The sequence below is a fragment of the Salmo trutta genome, chromosome 16 (assembly GCF_901001165.1).
Source record: "Salmo trutta chromosome 16, fSalTru1.1, whole genome shotgun sequence".
In the NCBI taxonomy this organism is placed as follows: Eukaryota; Metazoa; Chordata; class Actinopteri; order Salmoniformes; family Salmonidae; genus Salmo; species Salmo trutta.
In genome coordinates, this window is record NC_042972.1 from 46824782 (window position 1) to 46848740 (window position 23959).

The following is a 23959-nucleotide window of genomic DNA, read 5'->3' on the forward strand; positions in this document are numbered from 1 at the left end:
AAATTAGTATGATATGTTACTTTTGGTGAGTAACGTATAACAAAAGGAAAGTAGTGTATAACGCAATTGTCTAGTAACCTAAAGGTTGCAAGTTTGAATCTCATCATGGACAACTTTAGCGTTTTAGCTAATTAGCAACTTTTCAGCTACTTTGCACCTACTTAGCATGTTAGCTAACCCTTCCCCTAACCTTAACCCGTTAACCTAACTCCTAAACCTAACCTTAACCCAAACCCATAACCCTAAACCCTAGCCTAGCTAACGTTAGCCAGCTGGCTAACATTGGCACCTAGCTAGAATTCGTAACATATCATACACTTAGCAAATTCGTAACATATAATACAAATTGTAATTCATAACATATAAAATGGGTGATGGACATCCGCAAATTAATACATACCATACGAAACGTAACATATCATACTAAACGGAGTGTCACGGATTTATTTAGAGAATAATACGAAATGCTCTGAGACGAAGCTGTCGGTCTGATCGAGGCATCAGGATTGAGGGAAAACACGGCAGTAGAGACACTTTTACTACAGACCCAACACAGAGCGTCTTCAACGACACCACAGCAAGAAACTTGTAAAACATGTTAAACATTTACCTGCTTTAATTATTCAGTAACTAGGGTTTGGAAACAACAAAGGATGTCTGAGGGCCCCAGAAGCTGTTCCCAATAACATCAGGACAGGTCGACGGAAAAACAAGCAATGTTGTTTTCATCCGACTGCAGGTGCCCCATAATTTACCCATATAATACCGGAATGAATACTGTGGTTATACAATGAATACTGAATCTATTTCTATTCTTTCAAAGAAAATAATATTGGTTTGACTTTGAGTCAAACACACACACAGTGTGAGATCTGTGTTACGCCATTCACGTTAGAGCAAATAATAAACTATTCAGAAACAGGTAACGATTGCAACAAGCACGAAAGAGAAATTGGTGCGGGCAATTTCAAGCTGCACATCACCTTGTTCATGAATGTTTCATGCATACAAGTTGCCATCTGCTCATGTGAATCCAGTCAGTGAGGCCTAGCTACCCCTGAGTGTTTAGTTTCCTGTCTCATCTCACCTCCCAAACAACCTTCATTCTCATTTCAGTTATGCCCCAAACCCATTTACCCCCATATAGTGAGGGCAAAGGGAAGAGCCCAAACACATATTTATGACACATTGTGAAGAATATAATGGGATCCTCAAGCGTAAAATTCTGATTCAAATGTATTACTACACTTTTATACAGAGAAATGGGCTCGACATCCACTGATGCTGAGGATGATGGTTCATATGAATATGAACCTATTATCACACTACAAGCTCAGATAAATGAACAATAAGGATGGGAGCAGAAGGCACACTCTCCAGTAGGGAGGCTAAGCAGATACATCATTCCAGAAAATACACCAAACAGTTTGTCTCCTTGGCATGAAGCCTTCCCATATACACCAAAACGTACAGGCCTGCTGAGCAGAGACAATGACGGAATGTGCAAAAGTAAGGCAGGGCACGGTATTTTTAGTACACAACGGCCAATTGAGATTAAGTAAACAGAAACGTCTAATGACTTTCAAAACGGTAGTACATGAATGGAAAAGTACTGGTGTGATGTGAACTGGTTTTAGGAGTGGTTTACCACACATTCCTCAACGACTCTCCTTCATTTGACTTTGATCATCTCACTCACACGAGGCTCACACCGATTAACACTGCAGCGAGAGGACAGACATCGAGAGACGTGGGCCTCTTTCCTGACCAGACCCGATGCGTGGGAAAAGCAGGCCTCGCTGCCCTCAAGCTCATCTTACCAATTAGACCTGTCAAATACACACGCTGAAAGAAAAACACAGACTTCAATCTCTCCGCATCCTATGGGACCTGTAAAAACGCTTATTGTTTCAACATTACTTAAAAAGTGTGTCATATATTTTTAATCATTTTTACTAGAATTCATGCAAGGCCCATTCCCAAGGGGGTGGAAATGTGGACTTGCAAGGAGGAAATGTGTCAGATGCATTTTCCTAGGGAAAGGAAGTTTAGCCTATGAACTTATCTAATTAATGCTCTGTTCCTAAACCATATGAGGGCCATATTATTAGAAACTCTGTCTTGGGGGGGGGGGGGGGGAACTTACCCACTTGCTGGTGTGCATTGACAACTCTGAGTCTTTGCGACTTTCTACAGTTATATCATTGTTGGAAAAGGTTCCTGGCAGCGTTAGGTACAGACACTGTCTATTACCCCACTATTCAATAGCATCGTTATCATCAACAGCAGTAAATACAAGAGTTCAGTCTCCCTCCTGCTACATTAGTCTTACCACATACACTGAGCTGTGTTCAATATTCAATCGGTGTAAAATGTGTCACTGCTGAGTACAGTGCAGTACAGGTGCTTATCTCCCAGTTCCTTTGTTTGGAGTTAGTTACACAGAGATAAAGTTCAGCTTTTGATTGCCAGCCACAATCAACCTTTATACACAAATAATGGCAAGGAAATGCAATGGGCATTTTGGCTTCAATAGTTATCTTGTGTGATGAGAGAAACTTAATATTTAACGATTGCCCAACATTTGTGAGGTATTCTAATAAACACATAACAGAATCAATACAATTCCATTCTGAAAGTGCTTGAGTTGGAGGATTATACAGAAAGTAATGTGTTGGACCAGTTTAATTGCAGCAGAGCGATCATTTAGGCCCAGAGTGCTAACCACAAGTTTAGACAGAAAGAGAACATATTACAAATAATGAATCTCAATGGCCTCCAATGAGCCAAGATGCTGCTACTAAATTCTATGAGACGAGGACGTCATTCTACTCAAGTTCAAATCAATGCAATTGTGTGGAAAACTGCAGAAAAAGCAGTGTTATCTTAACTAAACAACATCCACGCAAGCACATTCGTTAATGGCTTCTTTCAACTGATTGGATAAGTAATGGGCGGCCATTAACCAATGAGGACAAAGGACCAAATACATGTTGGCACCCCATTCATTGCTTCTGGCATGGGAGTGGTCAGACCCCTGACCCCCCTTCCCACTGCCTCCTCAGGTGCTGTGTCTCCTAGACGTTACCGTGCTGGGTTGTGTCATCTTTTTATAAGCTCTAGCTTTCCAGAGAGAGGACACGGTGGGTTAAAAAGGAGGGGTACGTGCCTTCCGTTAAGCAGTTAAATTGAAGGTAAAGGGCACCGGGCTAAATACTGAAAGACCTTGTATGAATCTCAGCGCTTTAATGGAATCAGTTTTTAACAACTCTTTTTGGTTAAATACAGCCCATGTCAGGAGGATGCATCCCACTCATAAAGCAGCGCAATGACAATGTACAGTGGCACTAATACAAGGACATAGTTCATGATGACATTTTCTGCAATTCCCAACTGATTAGGGTCATTATGTTGGAGGTCTGATTTATGCTGTCATTTCCTCTCGCCGATCCTGCATCAATGAATCTTAATGAATTGGTAAATAAGGGTGAAGATTACACTCTGTGACACCGCAACATTCTTCACCCTCAACGCCAGAGATTTATGTAGCCAATTAGAGAGTAACAGTGAAAATTGTCTGGCAGAAAAATAATATTCTTTATGGTACAAAACGGAAAAGCATTCTTGCTGAAGGGCAATTCTATTGTCAGTGTTAACTCCATAAAATGTGTTTCCCCCCTCGCCTTCAAAACACAAAGGAGATGCCGTGTTGGAGCTGGACGTGATGCTTTCAGGGAGAGACAAAAGGTAAGGGTACGTTTTGGAATCGTAAGGGAGGTTGTGCAGCATGGGCGTTCATCTCTGATCGGAGCCAAAAGACCTTGGCATTGACAATCCCCTGGCTGAACTGTTTGATCAGCGTAAATACACCTCTGTGTGACAAACATGTTTACCCTCACAGAGCAAACAATACACAATGAGAGACCATGAGCTGCTGCTTCTCTAATGAAGGTACCAAACCGCTATCAACAATTACCTATGTTGTGATTCTGTGAACACTCTTTCCATTGATCCCTTAAAGAATAATAAGGTGGTTTCAGGTATTTTCCCTTCAGAGAAAGAATTGTGTGCCACTTTTTTATGGACATGAACAACATGCATGTATGTATGTATACACCTGTCACCATTTTCCATGAATGCATTATATCATTATCTAATGATAAAGGGTCATTTGGAGAAGAAAAAAACATGGACATAAAAATCTTCTTCTTTCAAAGGAAGAATATCAAAATACAATCAACCCTTTGAAGAGATCTACTGTATGATCAACATGTAACTGGAAAGCCAACCAATATGACTGTAGGCTCAGATGATTCTCGGGACATCATTATAGCTTTACAGTTTGTAATGCTTGTAATGTTTTTCAGGTGGGGGATGAAACATGCCAAAAACATGAACATGGGGTACAAGGGGCACAGATATATTTCTATATGACTATAAAGAGTAAAAAGTACCTCTTCTTATTAATCCCAACTTCTTAAAGACACACAGTAATGAGTTCTGTTATGTGTTACATATTGTAGATTTAGTGTGAGGAAGCGTCTCTCTCTCCCTCCACATCAAAAAGGCTGGCCTGCATATTAGGCACAGGGCTGAGAGATACTGCTGCTGCTGCTGCGTGAAAAGGAGTGGAAAATTAAACCTGAAGCAGTGCAGGAAAGGGCTTAATTTACTGGCATGAACAGTATGCAAATGAGATTACGCTCAGCTTAACTGCATCATTTATGTCCTTAATAACAGCATCATCATTACGGGGCTCAAATGAAATTACACCGTAATTAGCATATCAAAGTGATTGGTTAAAGTTTAAAACAAATACCCAATTTTGTTAATGAACAGCTGTAATCACCGTGTAGACTCTCAATGAAAACATCCAAAACAAATATGTGTTTTGGAGAAGATGAGGAAGATCCTTCCCAGGCGACAGATCTGTGTGTCGTGCAGGGAGTGCAGGGGAGGGTGGGAGTGTTGTGGAAGGGTGGCGCTGGGAGGTCTTACCTGGTTGGCTCCACACTCAGGTTACATTTCCCAAACCCTGTGTGATCAAAGATGCAATTTCCCACACTTGCCACCTCAGGAGCTCATCAATAAAATACTAATCACTCTACGGCTGATTCAGAGAATGGCCTTCACTATCACTGTGTGTGTGTGACACACACAAGTTTAACCATTGCCTCTCCTGCTTTCCCTCTGATAAACATGGTGATATTAACACCTCAATCTCCCAGCCCAGCCCCCACTGAGTGACGCCGAGCACTTCCTCTGACAAATCATGCACATCTTATTTATGTGCCCATGTCTGGAGGCAAAAGGCAGTCTGCATGTCATATTTCTCCTGTTTGATCCAAAGATTTTATACTTTCACGTCCCCACATTATTGATTTAATTCAGAATTTATGACACACTACACGACTCGCAAAGTGAATTCCGATGCCTTAAGTTCCAAACATAAGTCAATCTCAGCTCTCTTTCCCAGTATTTCTTCCCTCTTTTGTCCCCTTTTGCCTTTCTCCATCCGTCCAACAAAAGAAGTAGCTGGCTAGTGATGTACACTATCAGAAACTGATTCTTGGACATTTTAAGAAGTGGCATTTTATTTTATTCATTGAGGAATCCATTAAAGGCCTTATTCCTTGAAAGTATGGAAATGATGTGCCTTTCAAGGTACAGCTAGGGCAAATCCACTCCATCAGCTAATGACGCCGCTCATCACACGCAGAGAGGCTGGCTAATGAAGGCTCGGCGGCCGGGCCGGCCTTTCCCTCGCCCAGCGTAAAGCCCTATGAAATGCTAATATCTCACTTCTAATTAAAGGATACTAAGTCCAAATGCACCTTCACAGCGGGTAGCCGGCAACATACATTTTATTTTTCAACACTACATTACACCCAAAGATGTGCCTGAGCAACATTCCATTAATTCATATTTAATACCCCAACTATTGCTCATCTCTCTCTCTCTCTCTCTCTCTCTCTCTCTCTCTCTCTCTCCTCTCTCTCCTCTCTCTCTCTCATCTCTCTCTCTCTCTCTCTCTCCTCTCTCTCTCTCTCTCTCTCTCTCTCTCTCTCTCTCTCTCTCTCTCTCTCTCCTCTCTCTCTCCTCTCTCTCTCCTCTCTCTCCTCTCTCTCTCTCTCTCTCTCTCTCATCTCTCTCTCCTCTCTCTCTCTCTCTCTCTCTCTCTCTCTCTCTCTCTCTCTCTCCTCTCTCTCTCTCTCTCTCTCCTCTCTCTCTCTCTCTCTCTCTCAGCAGCTTCATATTGAGAGCAGGCGAATCATTACGCGTTGTGGGACATTTTTTGCTAGTGCACTCACTTTAACACAAATACAAGTTAACACACACATACACATGCTGCCTTTTAGCACATATCAGGGGGGAAAGGTCATTACGAAAAAATCTACCAGTATTGCCTCTCCACCTGTATACAATGTTTACACATCTTCGGTTGTAAATATGTTTACAACAAAACGTGCAGCCATTCTCAGAAACTGACCTTGAAGTCAGCAAACAACCTCCTGACAAAGTTCATTAACATCAGATAGGGCAGGCTTTATTTTCCCCCCACCAAATGTTTTTTTTATAAAACAATAAATACAAATGTTTTAGAAACAAACATTTTGAAAAATATTATTAGGCAGAATACTTCAAATAGCAAACTTAAAAACCAAAATGAAATCAACAACGAAGTAAATTTTAACTAGGCTTGTAATAATTCATAATAAAATGACAACCTAACGGGGATTTGCCTGCTGCGGGGCAAAGGAGACACACAGCACCGCTAAAACCATTGGCAACTGATTGCCGTTTTGAAGCAATTGTTAAATAAATGTTAAATATTTGGTTATAATATCGTCACCTCTTGAAGAGCATGTCAGATTCAATGCAAAACGATTGCACACATATATCTCTACCATCCGAGTTATACAGCAAGTAACTGCATGCTTTTCATGATCAGAAAACATCAATTGATCACGTCATTCCAGATAAGTAGGGTAGCCTCACGATAGCTCTGAATATTGGTTACTATTAATTAGATATCTGAGCGATATAAAATAAATGTGATCTATACCAGACAAGTACGAGTGGTTTAGGTTCATTTCCCATCCTTTGTGGAATCTGCCTTTCAAGCAGCAGAAGGGCGCATTTGTCGATGTAACGTTACTGTTAGCTGATAATGTTTACTTTACAAGCTACTGGTAGAAACTTTGTACAGTTGGTTAAACAGTGGTAAGTAGACCTAATGTACTTTTTTTTCTCCAACCAACGTAGGCTTACCTAGCGAAGTTAGCCAACGTTATCCACTTTTCAACATTATCCCCTTTTCAACACTGTTTTTAAGAGTGTATAATCCCGATCGCTGCTGACAGACATAATGGCTACATTGATTAATGGACCACATCAAATTGGCTAGCTACAGTAGCTAACAACAGATCATGTCAATATAGCTAGATACAAGCTAACTTTCAGGGAATTCACTTGGATGGCTATATTGGCTTGCCATCTATAGCGGTGATGACAGTTGTCACACTGACTACTTTACCAGGACGAGGCCTTGCCGATGTTAAGCTCTTTCCAAAAGCCTAAACTCTGATGAAGCAAGCCAAATGACACATTTTGTTTGCTTAGCTAGCAAGCTAGCTACATGCCAAATGGATAGGCTACATGCTAAATGGATAGGCCACCTGCCCTCGCAAATCTGAAAATACATGATCAATTGATGTTTACTGATCATGAAAAGCAAGCTGATGATAGAGGAATAGTGGAATAATCAGAAATGTGTAGTTCTGACTATACTCTTCAAGAGGTGATGATATTGAAACCAAATAGTTGTACATTTATTTAACAATCCCTTGAAAACGGCATAAAATGGTTTTAGCGGAGCTGGGGGTCAAATTGAACGCTTTGTGACGTTTTATTGATAACAATGGGTATTACACATTATATACCAAGCCTCTCCATACTGCTCTGATCTCCCACTGATCACAATACTGGACCAATCACTCACTAATTATTATTAACACTGAACTATCAAACATATTCACATGTAACCTTTATTTAACTAGGCAAGTCAGTTAAGAACAACTTCTTATTTACAATGACGGCCTACCGGGGAACAGTGGGTTAACTGCCTTGTTCAGGGGCAGAACGACAGATTTTTACCTCGTCAGCTCAGGGATTCGATCCAGCAACATTTCGGTTACTGGCCCAACGCTCTAACCACTAGGCTACCTGCCGCCCCGCTCACATGCTGTGAGGTAGAAAATAATGGAGGTAGAAACACAGATAGTTACCAGGTCAGAAATTGATGGTAAACCCACGTTACAACCCACTACCTTAATAATTGAGACCAGGTGGTTATGGTTTACATCTTGAAATAACATTGATTCATTTCATTTAGAAAACTGTGTTTAAACACATGTGCAGACAAAGCAACTTTCAAACAAGTTATGTAATGATTCTGAAACCTATTACTTTGCCGCTTGCAAACCCCAAAAATGTATAGACACATTTAAAATAAAAAATAAAAAAAATATATGTTTTACTTGCCATTTGAATTAAATATATTTTAAAGGCACACTCCACTTTGGTCTACCTAAACATATGGAACAAGCTAGTAAAAAGAGAGAAATGTATTTAAAGGTCAATGTTAAGAATATATCACATAACATCTGTTTGATCCCGGCCCAAGTATTTCCACAAGGATTCTTACGCTCTATCCCTGTGTGAATCATGGACACTGACCTTCAACATTCCACATGTCCCATCTTCCCATTCATCCATGGGCACAGATCACGCTGGGCAAATATCATAAACGTGAGGATTTTAGGATTGAGGTGAGGCTGCCAACATCTTTAACCAACAAGGGAAAATAAATAAATGCATCTGAAATCATAGGCTAGTTTAACCTACCACCTAATCCACCAATGGAATACGGTACTACTACCTACAGGGTACAGGTCTGGGAAGACTGAGTAGAGTGATGTTACATATAGAATGAATGGACTCTCAATGTCCTCTAGGGGAGCGGAGCGACAGGTATCAGTCAAAGCCTATTGTGACAGAACCATTGACAGTTCGACACATTCAACACAGCTCACAGCCAAGACTATCTATCTTCAGTCTATAGACAAGAAAAACATTCTAAACAAGAATAAAGATTTGTTGTTGTACCTCAGGACTCAAACCATATGTGGACTGAGGGGATCTTATCAGAGTGCAGAATAAGAAGGCCTCTGGTGTCAGTAAGATGCTGCCTCCAGTTCAAACACCCTGGCTGAGGAAGCAGATCAGATAGTGGCAGGGGCCTGGGCAGGGCATGACCTGCAGCTGAACTGGCCTCTGCTCTGCGGGAAGAGACAACAGCCACTCCAAACACATCAATCTTATCCCCCCTGATAAATAACTAAACAAGGCAAACAGAGACAGATCAGTCAAGATCAGTCAACAGCTAACACAGAGACAGTGACAGAGATGGATAGAAAGATGGAGAGAGACATAAAGAGATAGACATATAGAGAGAGAGATAGACAGAGAGGAGAGAGAGACAGCAAGCACAAGAGAGAGTAGGGGAGGCAGGCTGGCAGGGACATAGTGAGAAGGCACAGCAACAGGTAACATGGGAGAGTGGATAAATATCACACAGCAACCTGGGCCAAGCACCATGGAAGGTTGAGTATTGTAAGGCTGTGAAAGCTGGGCCTTTTTGCCGAGCTGTGACATTTGTTTCTTATTGTCTAAGTGGCAGTTAAAAGCGTCTCCCTGCGAGGGCCCCTCGGCTCTGTGCTGGGCTGCTTTAACAGGGAGGTAACCATATTAGGACGTGTACGGTAAAGTCAACAATAACATAGTTGCAATGAGATGGAAATTTTTCAGCTAATGGTGTTTGTCAGTCCTGTTTTCAGGGCTCTGTACAGCCCTGTACTTTTTCTCCTAGGCCAGGGAGACTTTGTCTATGAAAACAATGTAAGAGCCAAGACTGAAACCGGTGCAAAAGCCCAGTAAATAAATATTTGTTTAAAAATGCCTCTGACTTTCTTGTTGGATTGCATTAAATAAACTCCAATTTTGAATGAAAAAGCTTTCCACTCCCTCTCAAAAAAGTGTTCCGCTTCGTGTGCGTCTTTTAACTGTCTAATTTTAATTCAACATTTTAAATATTTTAACATTCTAATTTATTTGCCAATCCAACAAGGGGAACAAGAGGAGAACCTAATTGGCAACGATGTATGACGTGAATTAGAGCAGTTTGGCAAACTTGCAGCTGAATAAACTAAAAAGGATATTATTTGATATGTTTGGGTCAGAGGGCTCCATTTCTCACTAATCTAAACGGCATGAAGAGCTATTTGAATGTAATATAACACTCATACTACTTTGTTTCAGTGGTCACTTGTTCTCCTCTCCTTTCACTCCCTGTCATGGTTCTGGTTACCTTCTCAAGGTTAAACAGGCATGGCTACATCCTCAATCCATTAATGGTAACCCACTGCTACCTCAACAAGGGCCAAGTTACTCTAGTGTTAAACTGTACAAATCTAACTCCCCTTAATACAACTCATTGGTTGTAACCAACACCCAAACCCAGCCAACCCAAGTCTTGCGTCTCAGACTCATGGGCCTTTCTAAGACATTGCGGCTGTTGGAAATGTCTAGACAACCCTAGCCTAACAGTTCACCAAGCCCTAGCAACCAAAAGGTAACATCTAACTAGAACGCCATACATTGAGTGCCCCCCCCCAAAAAAAAACGTATTCCATGTGTCAACTTTATTTGTTTAGTTATCTGTCCCTCCATACTCACGCTCTCTAGCAGCCTTCCCAGCCCTCTTAATCTCACACCGAAAATGCAAGCTGTTTATTTACATAACTGTAAAGCCATTCCATTAAGTAGCCACACCAGGTGCTTTATCCGTAAAAGAGATTTGTTTTCTCAAATAAATGGAGAGCCCGAAGGACTGCCAAAGTGATATTGACCATGAAGTGAATTCAGCAATGTCAAAAATGTCCAAATAAGAACCAAGATTATCAACTCAACATAGGCACTTTTTGAAATTTCCTTCGCTACATAGTTATTATTTTCTCTGCACTCCGTTCCCATAAAACTAAGCCTAATTGCAAAGCCCAGAAATAGCTCCCAAATAGCTCCCAAAATTCTCCATAGTATGCGTAGAACAAGTCAGAAAATATGAATTTGATATAACTGGGAGAAAGTAGCAGCTTTAATCAGACCTCTCAATGGCTGTGTCTATATCAGAGGACAGCATTTCTTTAATATGGTAATATCAATATCGGGTGTTGCTGGCCTTGACCGTGTCAAAAGGTTATAGGTAATACTTTTTCTGAACATTTAAGTCTTAAAATAAATCGAACTGATTAATTCGATTTCACATTTTGAGGTGGAAAGAGCAGGCCAAAGTCTTTTGGAGATTTTACACTCACTTTTGTGATTTTCTTTTCGTTTCCCTGTAAAACTACTCATCTGCGGGTGGAATTTGCTTACTACTGTTGCCACAGTTAATCTCACACAACGACTCTGTCACGTTACACGTCTGCACCTGATAGCAACCTGACATCATAAAAGGTCTTCAATCTCCCAGAAAGAGCTGATTTTATACATCTATCAATATGTCCCAAACCACAAAAAGAAACAAATATGTCTGTGTGCTGCTGATAGAAAAATAGATTGAAACTTGCCAAACATTTCCCCCTAAAAAGGTATTTATTTTAAGTAGCTTCAAGATAACACATCTATGATAACACGATCAGTACAATTCTTTCTACTTTACAAGAGCAGATAAGCGCAGGAGACGCGAGAGAAAATAATACTGCTCTATTCACTATGACACGCTGTATTCTGAATACAGCATGCATTTACCAGCGCAACCCGTTTAGCCAGACAAAAATGAGCTTGGATATCTCCCAGAGTCCATTCTGATAAGAGCTGCTGTGCTGTGACTGGGGATAGAGAGAAGACAGAGGGCAGGTGGGTGTTTAGTAGGCTCTGGTATATCCTGTAATCTAGATAAACAGGTCAGTATAAAACCCAGTGTTGCTTTTTATGTTAGTCTCCATTGTAATGTTTTTGTACCCATCATGATAACAATTCATTTTCATACAGCTAGACAGTTGACTAGAGAAGCCTCGCAGCTATTTTGCCTGTCACCGTTTTTAACTACTGTACTGCAGCCAAGCACTGAGAGAGTAGATTACAGTAGTTAGAGAGCATGAAAAACACAGTGACAAAACTGCTTGTGGCAGAAACGTTTAACTTTCTTGTTAGCAATCTCCCCCATGTGGCACTTCAGCAACAGCAAGTTGTTTATTATGTTCGGAGCACGGCAAAAGCGATTAAAGGAACTCTTAAGAATCAAAGTGTTATAAATGCATGGAAACACAGCCAGCTGTAAATGCCACAGAATTAGAAGCTTACCAACCCTAATACATGGCAATTTTTTCAGCTCGATGCTGATATAAAGAAATTAAATGACTTTCTAAAGTAAGCAATACATACAGTCAAGAGAACTACTATGTGAGCTTTCTTCTTCACACCATGCAACATTCCACATGTGACCTTTCTTTGGTAGGACTCATGAATTGTCTTGTTTATCCTTAATACTCCTATAAATAGCAGCAGATTAGAAAAGTAACTTGATCTTCAGAGGCATTCAAATCCACAGCAGCGTGGCGAGTAACGCAAGCAGCCAACTGTTTGTATGACATGTTCTTCAAATGAAGCTCAAACAGAAACAAGAACATTTCAAAAAGGCATCTAAACAGAAACGTACACTGATCTTCTGAGGGAGAACTTCATCTTGTGATAGGGCTTCTTCGTCTGTTGACTTCAGCACCACCAACACGTGGAAATAGGCAGAGAAACCAAGACCTGAACCTGAACACCATTCAGCATAGTGATGACTGAACGATCTGGTCAAGAGTTGTTACTGTTATCAACCTCTTTGTCAGACTGCTTTAATTCCTAATCTCTAAACAAATAAAGAAATGACAAGCATGTGGAGACATACATACATGAGCACTGACAAACACACACACACACACAAAGCATACCGCTTCTCATTCCCAAAATAATAAGAGTATCTTTTACGTTTTCAACTACACTGCACTTCAAAACGGCTTTAAAGACTGAAGCATGTTAATCCTATAAACTGCCACAAAATCCCATTGGAAAGTTGTGTCAATAATTAGGCTGATGTTGGCACATTAACATGAATTACTAAATCATTTGAAAGATTTCAGTCCTGATCTTACATCTGGAAAAAGCAGTTGTGCTGTGGGCCTGGAGAGGACCTGCTTCAGAACACTGTGCAGAGAACGCAGTCAAGATAAATACCAGGCAGGGTGGTTTGTTTTTTTCCCCCTTTGGTCCGAGGATCTCTGTTTACCAAATGGAGAAGTGATTGGCTGAACTCGATCAAATAGGGGTATATGGCTGTTTAGCACGCTGGGGTGATAGCAGAGGAGGCTGGTGGGAGGAGGTATAGGAGGACGGGCTCATTGCAATGGCTGGAGTGGAATCAATGGAGTCTAACATGTGGTTTCCAAATGTTTGATGTGTTTGATACAGTTCCATTCATTCCATTCCAGCCTTTACAGTGAGCCTGTCTTCCTATGGCTCCTCCCACCAGCCTCCTCAGGGAGAGGGGAGGGCAAACACAAAACTCCCTCCTCCTCCTCTGATAGTGAGAAACGCACAACCTTATTCAAATACTAAAATTAAAGCGTTATGTCATGTGTATGGGGTCAATTTCATGCCTTTAGAATTGAATTCAAAGTCAAATAAATAGTAAATATGAAAAAGAAAGTTTCAAAAGGTAAAAATTATATTTTTGAGGAAACGTGAAATAATGGATGTTGAGATCAAACAACAAAAGAATTGAAAGCAAACATTTTTGAATTGTAAACATAAAGAATGATATCAAAAGCCCCAAAAAAAAGTGTGAGCAAAACTTTCCCAACAACCAACCCTATTGAATCAATTTAGCCTACGCTCTTGTCTAATACATTTGGTTAGGTTACTCTGATCTTTGCGTTCGTCTTCTGTTTCTTTGCTTACGCTTTTGGCACCAAAAAAAAAGTGTGATGGTGGGGTTTAGAGGGAGGCGTAGATAATGCGTCTCCATTGGTCCACTAGTTTTGGAGTGACAGTTCATCCTAACCCAATCAATGAGCAGGATAGACAGGGGAGAGTAGCTTTTTTTCTATTCTATTTCTACCCATTTAACTAATATGTTTACCTATCTAGTTACATGGTTTGTCATGAAATGTATTAGATAGATACGCTTCTAATATCCACTCATTATTGACCCGTGACAATTCTGAGGTACGTTAGCTTAGTTGGCTGGCTTAATAGCTAGCCAAATGGAATGAAATGCAAGACTGGATGCCTGTAGCTAGTCACTGCCAGCCGTAGTGAAAGGTTTTATCATATGTTTTTATTAAACCAAGTGCTTGTCATATTCGAATAGGCCATTGTGATTTTAATCCCATGATGAATGTCTCCAGTTAACTAGCTAGCTACTGTCCGTCCTTGTATTTAGACCAGGAATTCGTGTATCCACCATGACACGATGACACTCTTACACGAGTCCTCTGGATTACATATGTAACTTACTAGCTGTTTATCTAGCTGGAGACATTCATTGTGAGATTGAAATCACATTACGCCCTTTACGGACAGATTAATTACTTGGTTTATGGAAAGCATAGTCAAACCAGTCATACATAATTTGTTCTTGTTTTAAATTAGAGTGTTGCTCTAGATTAAAAATTATTTGCTTGCATGTTCTGGGGTTTTGCTTTTGATATCATTATTTTTGTTTACAGATTTACAGATTTAGCTTTAGATTTTTGGATCTCAACATCCATTAATTCACTTTTTTTCAAAAACATTCTACTTTATTTTTCATGCTTACGATTTATTTCATTTTTAATTCAATACTTAAGGCGTGAAATTGACTCTATACATGTGGAGTCGCTCTGAATTTAACACAGGAACCTATTTCCCTTCCAAATAATTTAGTTGTCTCTCAATTTCCACAAATACAATAAGACTTCAAGCTAATTGTCACAACTTTGTTACACACTGTGGGCCTATGACGGTTAGTCACAACATAATATTAAGGAAGTAGTTTGGCATCTCCCTGTTAACAGTCTATAGGACTAAACCTGGGTTTGTGCCCCTCCCTTTAGCTGTGAGCTGAAGGGCTGGGATGGTAAAACCCATCACTGTCTGTTGGGCTGTGAGAGACAGAACACAGACACGCTGCTCCTCTGAAGCCCAGAGCTCCTGATGTGTTAACATCCCCCACCTCGCCCCACTGGATCACTCCAGCCTACCTGCTCACATCCTGGGGCCACAACACGTTGAGATATGGACAGGATTGTGAGGAGCACACACACATCACACTGATTCACCAAGAGATCCATGAAAGGGAAGCAAACAAGGTGAGCTTTCAAAGGTACACAAGGTCAATAATCAGTAGATATGTAACCATGTATTAATCTACTCTTTCTCATAAGGAACTGTGATACACTATATCATGACTGAGACAGTACTGAGGAGAAACATAGACATTCCATGCCAATAACTGCTTTTAGGTAAAATGCCCTTTGGTGAGTCTATAAACATGAACTACTCAGATATGTACCTACCTATATTTGCACTCCAGATATACAATATATCTGATCTCTCTCTACATGCAAGTCTACTACACACTACAGACCTCATCTTCTGCTTACATAACAAACTGTACTGTATAACATCAACTAAAATAAGTCATGCATAGATTCATCATAGCATGATCATGACGAGAAACGTCAACACTTAGTCACCATGTAGATTTTCAAATGTTTGACAGTGAACCTTCAGAGCAAGGTTTTTGTTTCACCAAATGTACAAACAAGGCAACCAGACTGCAGCAGGTTATTTATTAAGCCAATCTGATACAACATTCACCCTCGACATTGAGTTTGGAATCTAATGAATAATTGTGTGTTTACCTTCTAGAAGGACTTGCTTGTTTAAAGCAATCTTCAGTTCCAGCGTAGTGACTTCAGCCTCCTTGCCCTGAAGACAGAGGACATGGGAATTAGAGGTTGTTATTGAATAATCACTGCCACTAACTACCGCATTTGTCATCAGCAATCACCACAAATAAAATGGCTGAAAGATAAACAGACAAAATCAATGTTTATTAATACAGTTTGCTGTATGAGGCCACTCAACTGTTTCTATTGCTAATGATCAGGATGGATCACAATTACAGAAATAACAGGTATAACACTTTTCCTGGGTAATTATAAAGAAGTAGAATGTTTTGTCTTTCCATCCAGCTGTTTTTGTTTGTCTTTCCTTTTAATGGTGTCATAAATCTTCAGACTCTTCTCAGAGTGGTTGTAGATGTATAGAGTCTACCTTCTGTGTAACCATCAGCATCAAACAGAAGGCTACAAGTCACACGTAGCTATCCTAGGCTCATTGTCTACCGCATCTGTAAATTTCCATCTGGTTGATACCGTAAGTACAGTCGTTCACTATACTGTAGCTGTGGAGGACAATAAAGCGAACAATGAGGCTGTTAAATGAAAATGAACCATTTATTTGCAAGACCATTTTTTTTTAATAATCCTTGCCGTTGTCAAAGATGACTCCACCTGGTGGAAGAGCACACCTGTCTTATGCTTACTGGAATAATAGAACATTCTGGAGGGCACTAGCTGTTCAGCATGCACTGTGCACTCTATACTGAGCACTCAACCCCCCCAAAAAGAAATACAATCGCATTTTTATGGTAAACTGAAAAGTGACTACGGGCAATATCTCAGAAGCATTTGAATAAAAGCATTAAAGCATATCCAAATATGAAAGAAATTCCAACTCTCTGACACTGTTCTTTTGTGAAGTTCACATTTGGCAGTCAAAGCTGTGGTCAGACGTTTGTGCAGGTCTAAAGTGTTTATCTAAAAATGAACTATTCTTACACAACTCTCTTATTATTCCGATTCGTTACACTTAAATTAACATATCATCAATGACATCGTAAATCAATGGCCAAGTGGTGACAAATGACAGATATTTTCAGTTTCAAACTACTAAACATCATTAATCCCCATCACCTGAAAAGGCCCAGGGAACTAAATGAGTTTACCCAATGCATAACATCCATTTAGATAAATGTTCCATCACTTTAATGATAGAAAATGTGTATTGGAGAGAAAAAAGGAAACAACATAACTCTGATAGCAACTGTGTCAGTGCTTTCCCCCCCCTCCCCCTCCTTCTCCGCAATATAATGCACATCTTGTAACACTTAAATAGATAATTGTGTCAATTTAAAACTGCACGCGGCTGTAATAGTAGCGTTTAGAGCGGTGGGGGTGCCGAGAGCTGAGGGTGTGGATAAACAAGCGCATGCTGCTCTGCCCAGTTGGGTTTGTGGAGCCCATCACACACTCCACCATTGAGATTTGAGGGTACAGAATAACTCCTGGTTGAGATGATTACCCACCCAGGTGGGTTATGTTACCGCTCAGCGAGAGGGCTCGGCTAAGAACATGAATCAAAACGCAACAACTTCCTAAGACAAAAGAAAGTCGAGGAGCATCTTAAAACGCTTGCTGCCAAAGTGTTGAACGGACAGCTTGGTACATGTATGTTGTGTGGGGAGGAGAAACAGAAGGACAACAAAAGTGTTCATCATGGGAGTTCTAAGCCTTATCATATCTGTTGGAAAGCCAGAGATACAGACACGGAAAGACTGCTATGATTTAAAAGCATGTGCCAATTCTGTTCCTACAGCGTATGTTGTGTTAAATCGAGTTTGCTGTAGCAACAAATAAGCATTATCTTTATGTTCAACTACATGGACATTCTTGTTCTTGATTGTGATGTATGCATAAATACACACTATTTCATTTCATCGGAATGTTTTTTTTTCTTGGTTCAGACTATTTGAGTGGTATGAGTATGTTTTTGAATGTGAACAAAGACAGAACTGTGAAGTGGAACCCCTTTGCGAGAGGAGGTCACTGCTTCAAAATATGCTCTATAATATGCTCTCATGTTCTAGGTATGTTATCAATGCTGCCTCTGGCTTTGTTGCAGGATCGCATGTTCAAAATATGAATTAATACCCCTCCACTGAAACGCACCCAATCCGAACAAAAGGCCCCACATCCACTCTGGACGGCTCTTCAGCCCTTCTAATGGACAAGCTCTCTACTCTCTTCACACCATTCTGACAGAAAAGAAGAGGCCATGAATATTTACCACAAAGTAAAGTTATTCCATTAATTACTCTGAGCATGCTTAATACGATATTTGTGGCTACTTTTGTGGCTACTTCCGTGGCGGGTCGTTAATGAACTTTCACACGTCATTACCATGTTAATGGATGCCCAACTCGATGGCGGTCTGTCAATAGGACATGCCAGAGTTTCCTCACTCACTGTCCTTTAAGCCTAGCCAGCATGTTTCGATCACTTAGTGATGCTAGCTGCATCATTCTACACAGATTGGTCTATTTATCATACCATGAACTAAACAGCATTATGTGAAAACAAAACGTAGCATTGGATTGGTTTAACGTTGGTCTCTGTAAATGGGAGGTGGATGCATATAAAGAGCTTAGGAAGGATAATGAGAGGGCGTCCAACAGGATAGGCAGTGCAGAGTCAGTGGTATCTATATTCAGGACATTAGTGTTTGTTTTTAGGGTGTGTGTACCGAAGATTTTCCTAGTCACTGGCCGTGTCCAAATACCCATACTAGCGTACTACATACTTACTCATCGTCGCATACTATTTAGCACATACCGTTTAGTAAAAAGTGTGCAGTATGCCACGGCCGCAACGCAGTAGCGGCTCCTGACTGGCTGAGTAGGTGGGGCGGGGCCGAGTGCGGGTGGATCTTTCCAAATTCAACAGACATGCATCACATTAATTAACCAGCCTGATAACAGCTCATTTCCAATTTGATTACTTTCGCTAAACTCTGATAGAGTAGGCCTACTGAGGCTGGTTACAGGTAGACTACCACATTCAACCTAATGGAGTTATAGGCCTACTCAGGCTGGTTATAGGCAGACTATCACATTCGACCTATACCCTAGCCCATATAGCCCATCTACACTAATTAAAAAGGACTGTAGACAGAAACAGGTAATTTGGATCCATTTCAACATATTTTGTTAGTGAAGCCAAAGTACTGTAACATATATATAAATTAAATGACATAGCCTAGTACACATCTAAAGGCTATTGCACAAAAAAAACATGGACAGTCGGGTGCATCGTAAATTCAGAACCGCAAACATAATAAAGTTAAACATTGATCATTGGGAACGAGATCAGAATGACTGCTAAGGCTTGCTCCATAAATTAAATAGTTAGTCTAGCCTTCAAAACTAAAACAATCGATGTGTTCAAATCAAAAGGCCTGATTAACATGACATCAATAACGCAGCCACATCCCAAGTCCCCGGTGCAGCCACATTCACAAATCAAAAGAGGGTTAAGTATTTAGTTTAAAAGCTCTGACAAAGTCCAAAAGGACAAGAAACACTTTTCAATTAAAAAACAGAAATTCACTGAAAAAACGAATAATAATAATAGACTTCTGTTTTCAAAGATGTAGCCTACGATGCAATATTCGTGATCATTTTAAGGAGAACAAAAACTACATTTGAACACCACCGCAGAAGCTTTGCTAATTGGAATCTTTCCAATTAAGTAGCCTAGTTTTGTTGTTTGGCTACTTGAAGAGAACTAGGGCCTGTCACTTGTAGCCAGCCCACCTTTTCCAACGCATTGTGGAAAACTGTGCATCAAATTCTAATAGATGAAAAGCTGAAATGAGTATAACATCCTGACATTTAAACTAAACTCGATTTTTGAAGATTCACCTACTATAACTCATTCTATTTTCACACACTGAGAACGTGTCATGTGCGACTGCGTTCTTTATCGCTATTCACTGATTTCGGTAGCGCATCCCCATATGTAACTGATCAGCTGTTGTCAAAGCCAAAATGAATATGACATCAGGGCATTTAAAGTATATTCGATTGTCGCATACTCAAAGAGCCACTGTCTGTGCTCTGAAACACAGGACAATCTAAGGCAGTGGTTCCAAACCGGGGGGTCTTTCCTTTTTCTTTTCTTTCAAGCTTTTAACTTCGTCCTGAAAGTTGTGATAGTAAAATACACAAGGTGTAATTTCGAAATTGGGTAGTGCATCATCAGTTTTCCTCTTGTCATGTCAGTCATTGCAGACCTTCGAAAGCTACAGTGCATTCGGAAAGTATTCAGACCCCTTGACATTTTCCACATTTTGTTACGTTACGGCTTTATTCTAAAATCGATTAATTAGTTTTTTCCCCCCAATCAATCTACACACAATGCCCCATAATGACAAAGCAAAACAGTTTTTTTGGAAATGCTTGCAAATGTATTACAAATAAAAAACTCAAAAATAACATTTACATAAGTATTCAGACCTTTTACTCAGTACTTTGTTGAAACACCTTTGTCAGCGATTACAGCCTCGAGTCTTCTTGGGATTGACGCTACAAGCTTGGTACACCTGTATTTGGGGAGTTTCTCACATTTGTATGAACCAACGCTGGAGATGAGAAGCAGGTACGGAGAGTGAACATTTAATATAGCACAGACATGGAACAGGACAGGAACAGCATCAGAACTAGGTAACAAAACGACAAATGACAATTAATGCTGAAGCGGGGAACAAAGCTGGGGAACAGACAGCTACAGGGAAGGAAATAACACAGGTGATTGAGTCCAGGTGAGTGCAATGAACCGCTGACACGCGTGACGAGGGGAGCAGGTGTGCGTAATGATGGTGGCAGGAGTGCGTAGTCCTGGGCAGCCTGGTGCCCTCGAGCGCCAGGGAGGGAATGCGGGAGCAGGCATGACAGAAGCCCCCCTTCTAGGGGCACCACCCGGCATCCCAACTGGGCAAGCCTGACGGCATGCGGGAGCAGGCGTAACAGAAGCCCCCCTCTAGGGGCACAACCCAGCGTCCCACCTGGGCCGGCCGAGGCATGGGCGCTGGACAAGCCGGCTAGGGTGTAGAAGCCCGTCGAACCGGCAGAGGTGTGGGAGCCTGGCGAACCGGCTGAGGCGTGGGAACCAGACGATCCGGTTGAGACGTGAAGCTTGATGATCTCGCTGGAACGTGGGAGCCTGGCGAGCTGGCTGAGATGTGGGAGCCTGATGATCCGTCTGGGGTGTAAAACCCTGACGATCCGTCTGAGGCATGACGTGGGATGAGAGCCTGCCAAGACAAACGGGGCAAGGAAACCTCTCGAGCAAGCTAGGGTGTGGAAGCCTGACGAACCAGCTGAGGTACCCCCCTGGTTCCATCGGTGGTGGCCCCGGACCCAATGTCACCACCAAGACCAAAAAGCCAGCACTCCCCAATGCTTCATTTGATGGCTTCAGCATTCTGTAAGAACCAACGCTGGAGATGAGAAGCAGGTACAGAGAGTGAATATTTAATATAGCACAGACATGGAATAGGACAGGAATAGCATCAGAACCGGGTAACAAAATGACAAATTAATGCTGAAGCGGGGAACAAAGCTGGGGAACAGACAGATATAAGGGAGGAAATAACACAGGTGATTGAGTCCAGGTTAGTGCAATGAATCGCTGATGCTCGTGATGAGGGGAGCAGGTGTGCGTAATGATGGTGGCAGGAGTGAGTAGTGCTGGGCAGCCTGGCACCCTCGAGCGCCAGGGAGGGAAAGCGGGAGCAGGCATGACACCATTCTCCTCGGCATATCCTCCCAAGCTCTGTCAGGTTGGATGGGGAGCGTCGCTGCACAGCTATTTTCAGTTCTCTCCAGAGATGTTTGATCGGGTTCAAGTCCGGGCTCTGGCTGGGCCACTCAAAGACATTCAGAGACTCCTGCATTGTCTTGGCTGTGTGCTTAGGGTTGTTGTCCTGTTGGAAGGTGAACCTTGGTCCCCAGTCTGAGGTACTAAGCCCTCTGGAGCAGGTTTTCAACAAGGATCTCTCTGTACTTTGCTCCATCATCTTTCCCTCAATTCTGACTAGTCTCCCAGTCCCTGCCGCTGAAAAACAATCCCACAGCATGATGCTGCCACCACCATGCTTCACCCTAGGGATGGTGCCAGGTTTCCTCCAGACGTGACGCTTGGCATTCAGGCCAAAGCGTTCCATCCTACAAGCAGGCTGTGCGTTTTACTGAAGAGTGGCTTCCGTTGGGCCACTCAACCATAAAGGCCTGATTGTTTGAGTGCTGCAGAGATGGTTGTCCTTCTGGAAGGTTCTCCCATCACCACAGAGGAATTCTGCAGCTCTGTCAGAGTGACCGCCGGGTTATGGGTCACCTCCCTGACCAAGGCTCTTTTCCACCGATTGCTCAGTTTGGCCCTGCGGACAGCTCTAGGAAGAGTCTTGGTGGTTCCAAACTTCTTCCATTTAAGAATGATGGTGGCCCCTGTGTTTTTGGGGAACTTGAATGCTGCAGAAATGTTTTGGTACCCTTCCCCAGATCTGTGCCTTGACAAAATCCTCACTCTGAGCTCTACGGACAATTCCTTCGACCTCATGACTTGGTTTTTGCTCTGATATGCACAGTCAACTGTGGAACCTTACATAGACAGGCATGTGTCTTTCCAAATCTCAAATCTCAGGAATGATCAATGGAAACAGGAAGCACCTGAGTTCAATTTCGAGTATCATAGCAAAGGGTCTGAATACATATGTAAATAAGGTTTCTCTGTTATTTATTTTTAATACATTTGTAAAAAAAATCTAAAAACCTGTTTTTGCTTTGTCATTATGGGGTATTGTGTGTAGATTGATGAGGATTTTTTTTCTGTCATCCATTTTAGAATAAGGCTGTAACATAACAAAATGTGGAAAAAGTCAAGTGGTCTGAATACTTTCCGAATGCACTGTATTGTCAGCTAACGTTTATTAGCTAGGTTTTTTTTTGTCCACAGATTTGTAGTAATGTTTGAGTCACTCAAATATCACATGAATACACATTAGACATGGCAAAATGTTCTCTGCACTCCATGACAAAATGTGTAGAATTGCATGAAATAAGCTTAAACATTTAAAATGTTCTCTCAGCCAACAAGAGGGATGTGGACAGTTTGTGTCATGAACAGTGCTTGTGCCCATGTGTTCCCCAATGCTGAAAGGGGGGCCTGAGTGAAAAAGTTTGGGAACCCCTGATATAAGGCATGACTCATTCTGAAACAAATGCAGCTGTTTACAGCTGTGATTCACTAAAGGGCTGACTGAATAGTATTTTTGTCTTCATTTCTTTCACGCTTTATTAAGACAGACTGGTTCAATGAAAACGTAACTACGTCTCATAAAACAGCTCAAAATATCAAGCATATTTTCCCTCTCAATGCGATTGGCAAACATTGTGGCAATATATTGCACACTTACATAGACTGTAAACAACAGCACTTTCTGACACGCAAACAAGCTCAAAACCCACCAATTAAACCCAACTTCCCTCAAGCCATTTTAGGAGTTTATTTTCCTGTAAGCTGAAAAGGCAACAGTGCAGCCTGCTGAATGTCAGCCTGTCTGATCCCAGAGATTCTTTGGACCTGCCCTCACGTTTTGCTGAGCTAAGAACAAAACACAGAGTACACAGAAAGAGCTTTGCCGCTTTAATACCAAGGAAGTGGAATTTCACTCCTAACCCAGAACAAACAAGGCTGTGCATTTCTTTACACTATTTAAATGTTAACAGAGCTCTTTGAATAGAGCATTCCCTTCCTCTGGATACCCAAATTACTTCACTCTGGCTCTACACAAATTCTAATCTACTGATCCAGGAAGCAAACAGAAAAAAAATCACTTTTTCATATGGTTTCTCCTACAATTGAGAAGTTCTAGTTGGGACAGAGAGAGGCAGACAGGGAGAGAGAGA

The 23959-nt window shown here is 41.3% G+C and overlaps 1 protein-coding gene and 1 long non-coding RNA gene across 12 annotated transcripts in view; one reads left to right on the forward strand and one right to left on the reverse strand.

The window, feature by feature from the left end:
- Window positions 1-23959, reverse strand: part of LOC115150870 (forkhead box protein P1-B) — a 203327-nt gene that overhangs the window by 97649 nt on the left and 81719 nt on the right. For 8 of the 10 annotated variants that reach the window (XM_029694641.1, XM_029694634.1, XM_029694633.1 and 5 more), the window contains one exon: window positions 16014-16080. The gene's annotated coding sequence lies outside the window, so the exon portion shown is untranslated. Of the gene's footprint in view, window positions 1-12781; window positions 13452-16013; window positions 16081-23959 lie in introns of those variants that run through there. The other 2 variants (XM_029694639.1, XM_029694638.1) reach the window with 2 other exon arrangements.
- On the forward strand, window positions 10987-16782 carry LOC115150873 (uncharacterized). 2 transcript variants are annotated; one of them, XR_003867168.1, is made up of 4 exons: window positions 10987-11979; window positions 15204-15458; window positions 15534-15626; window positions 16021-16782. It is a non-coding gene; the product is annotated as an uncharacterized LOC115150873 (long non-coding RNA). The 2 variants fall into 2 exon arrangements; XR_003867169.1 differs by having other exon boundaries at window positions 15534-15611.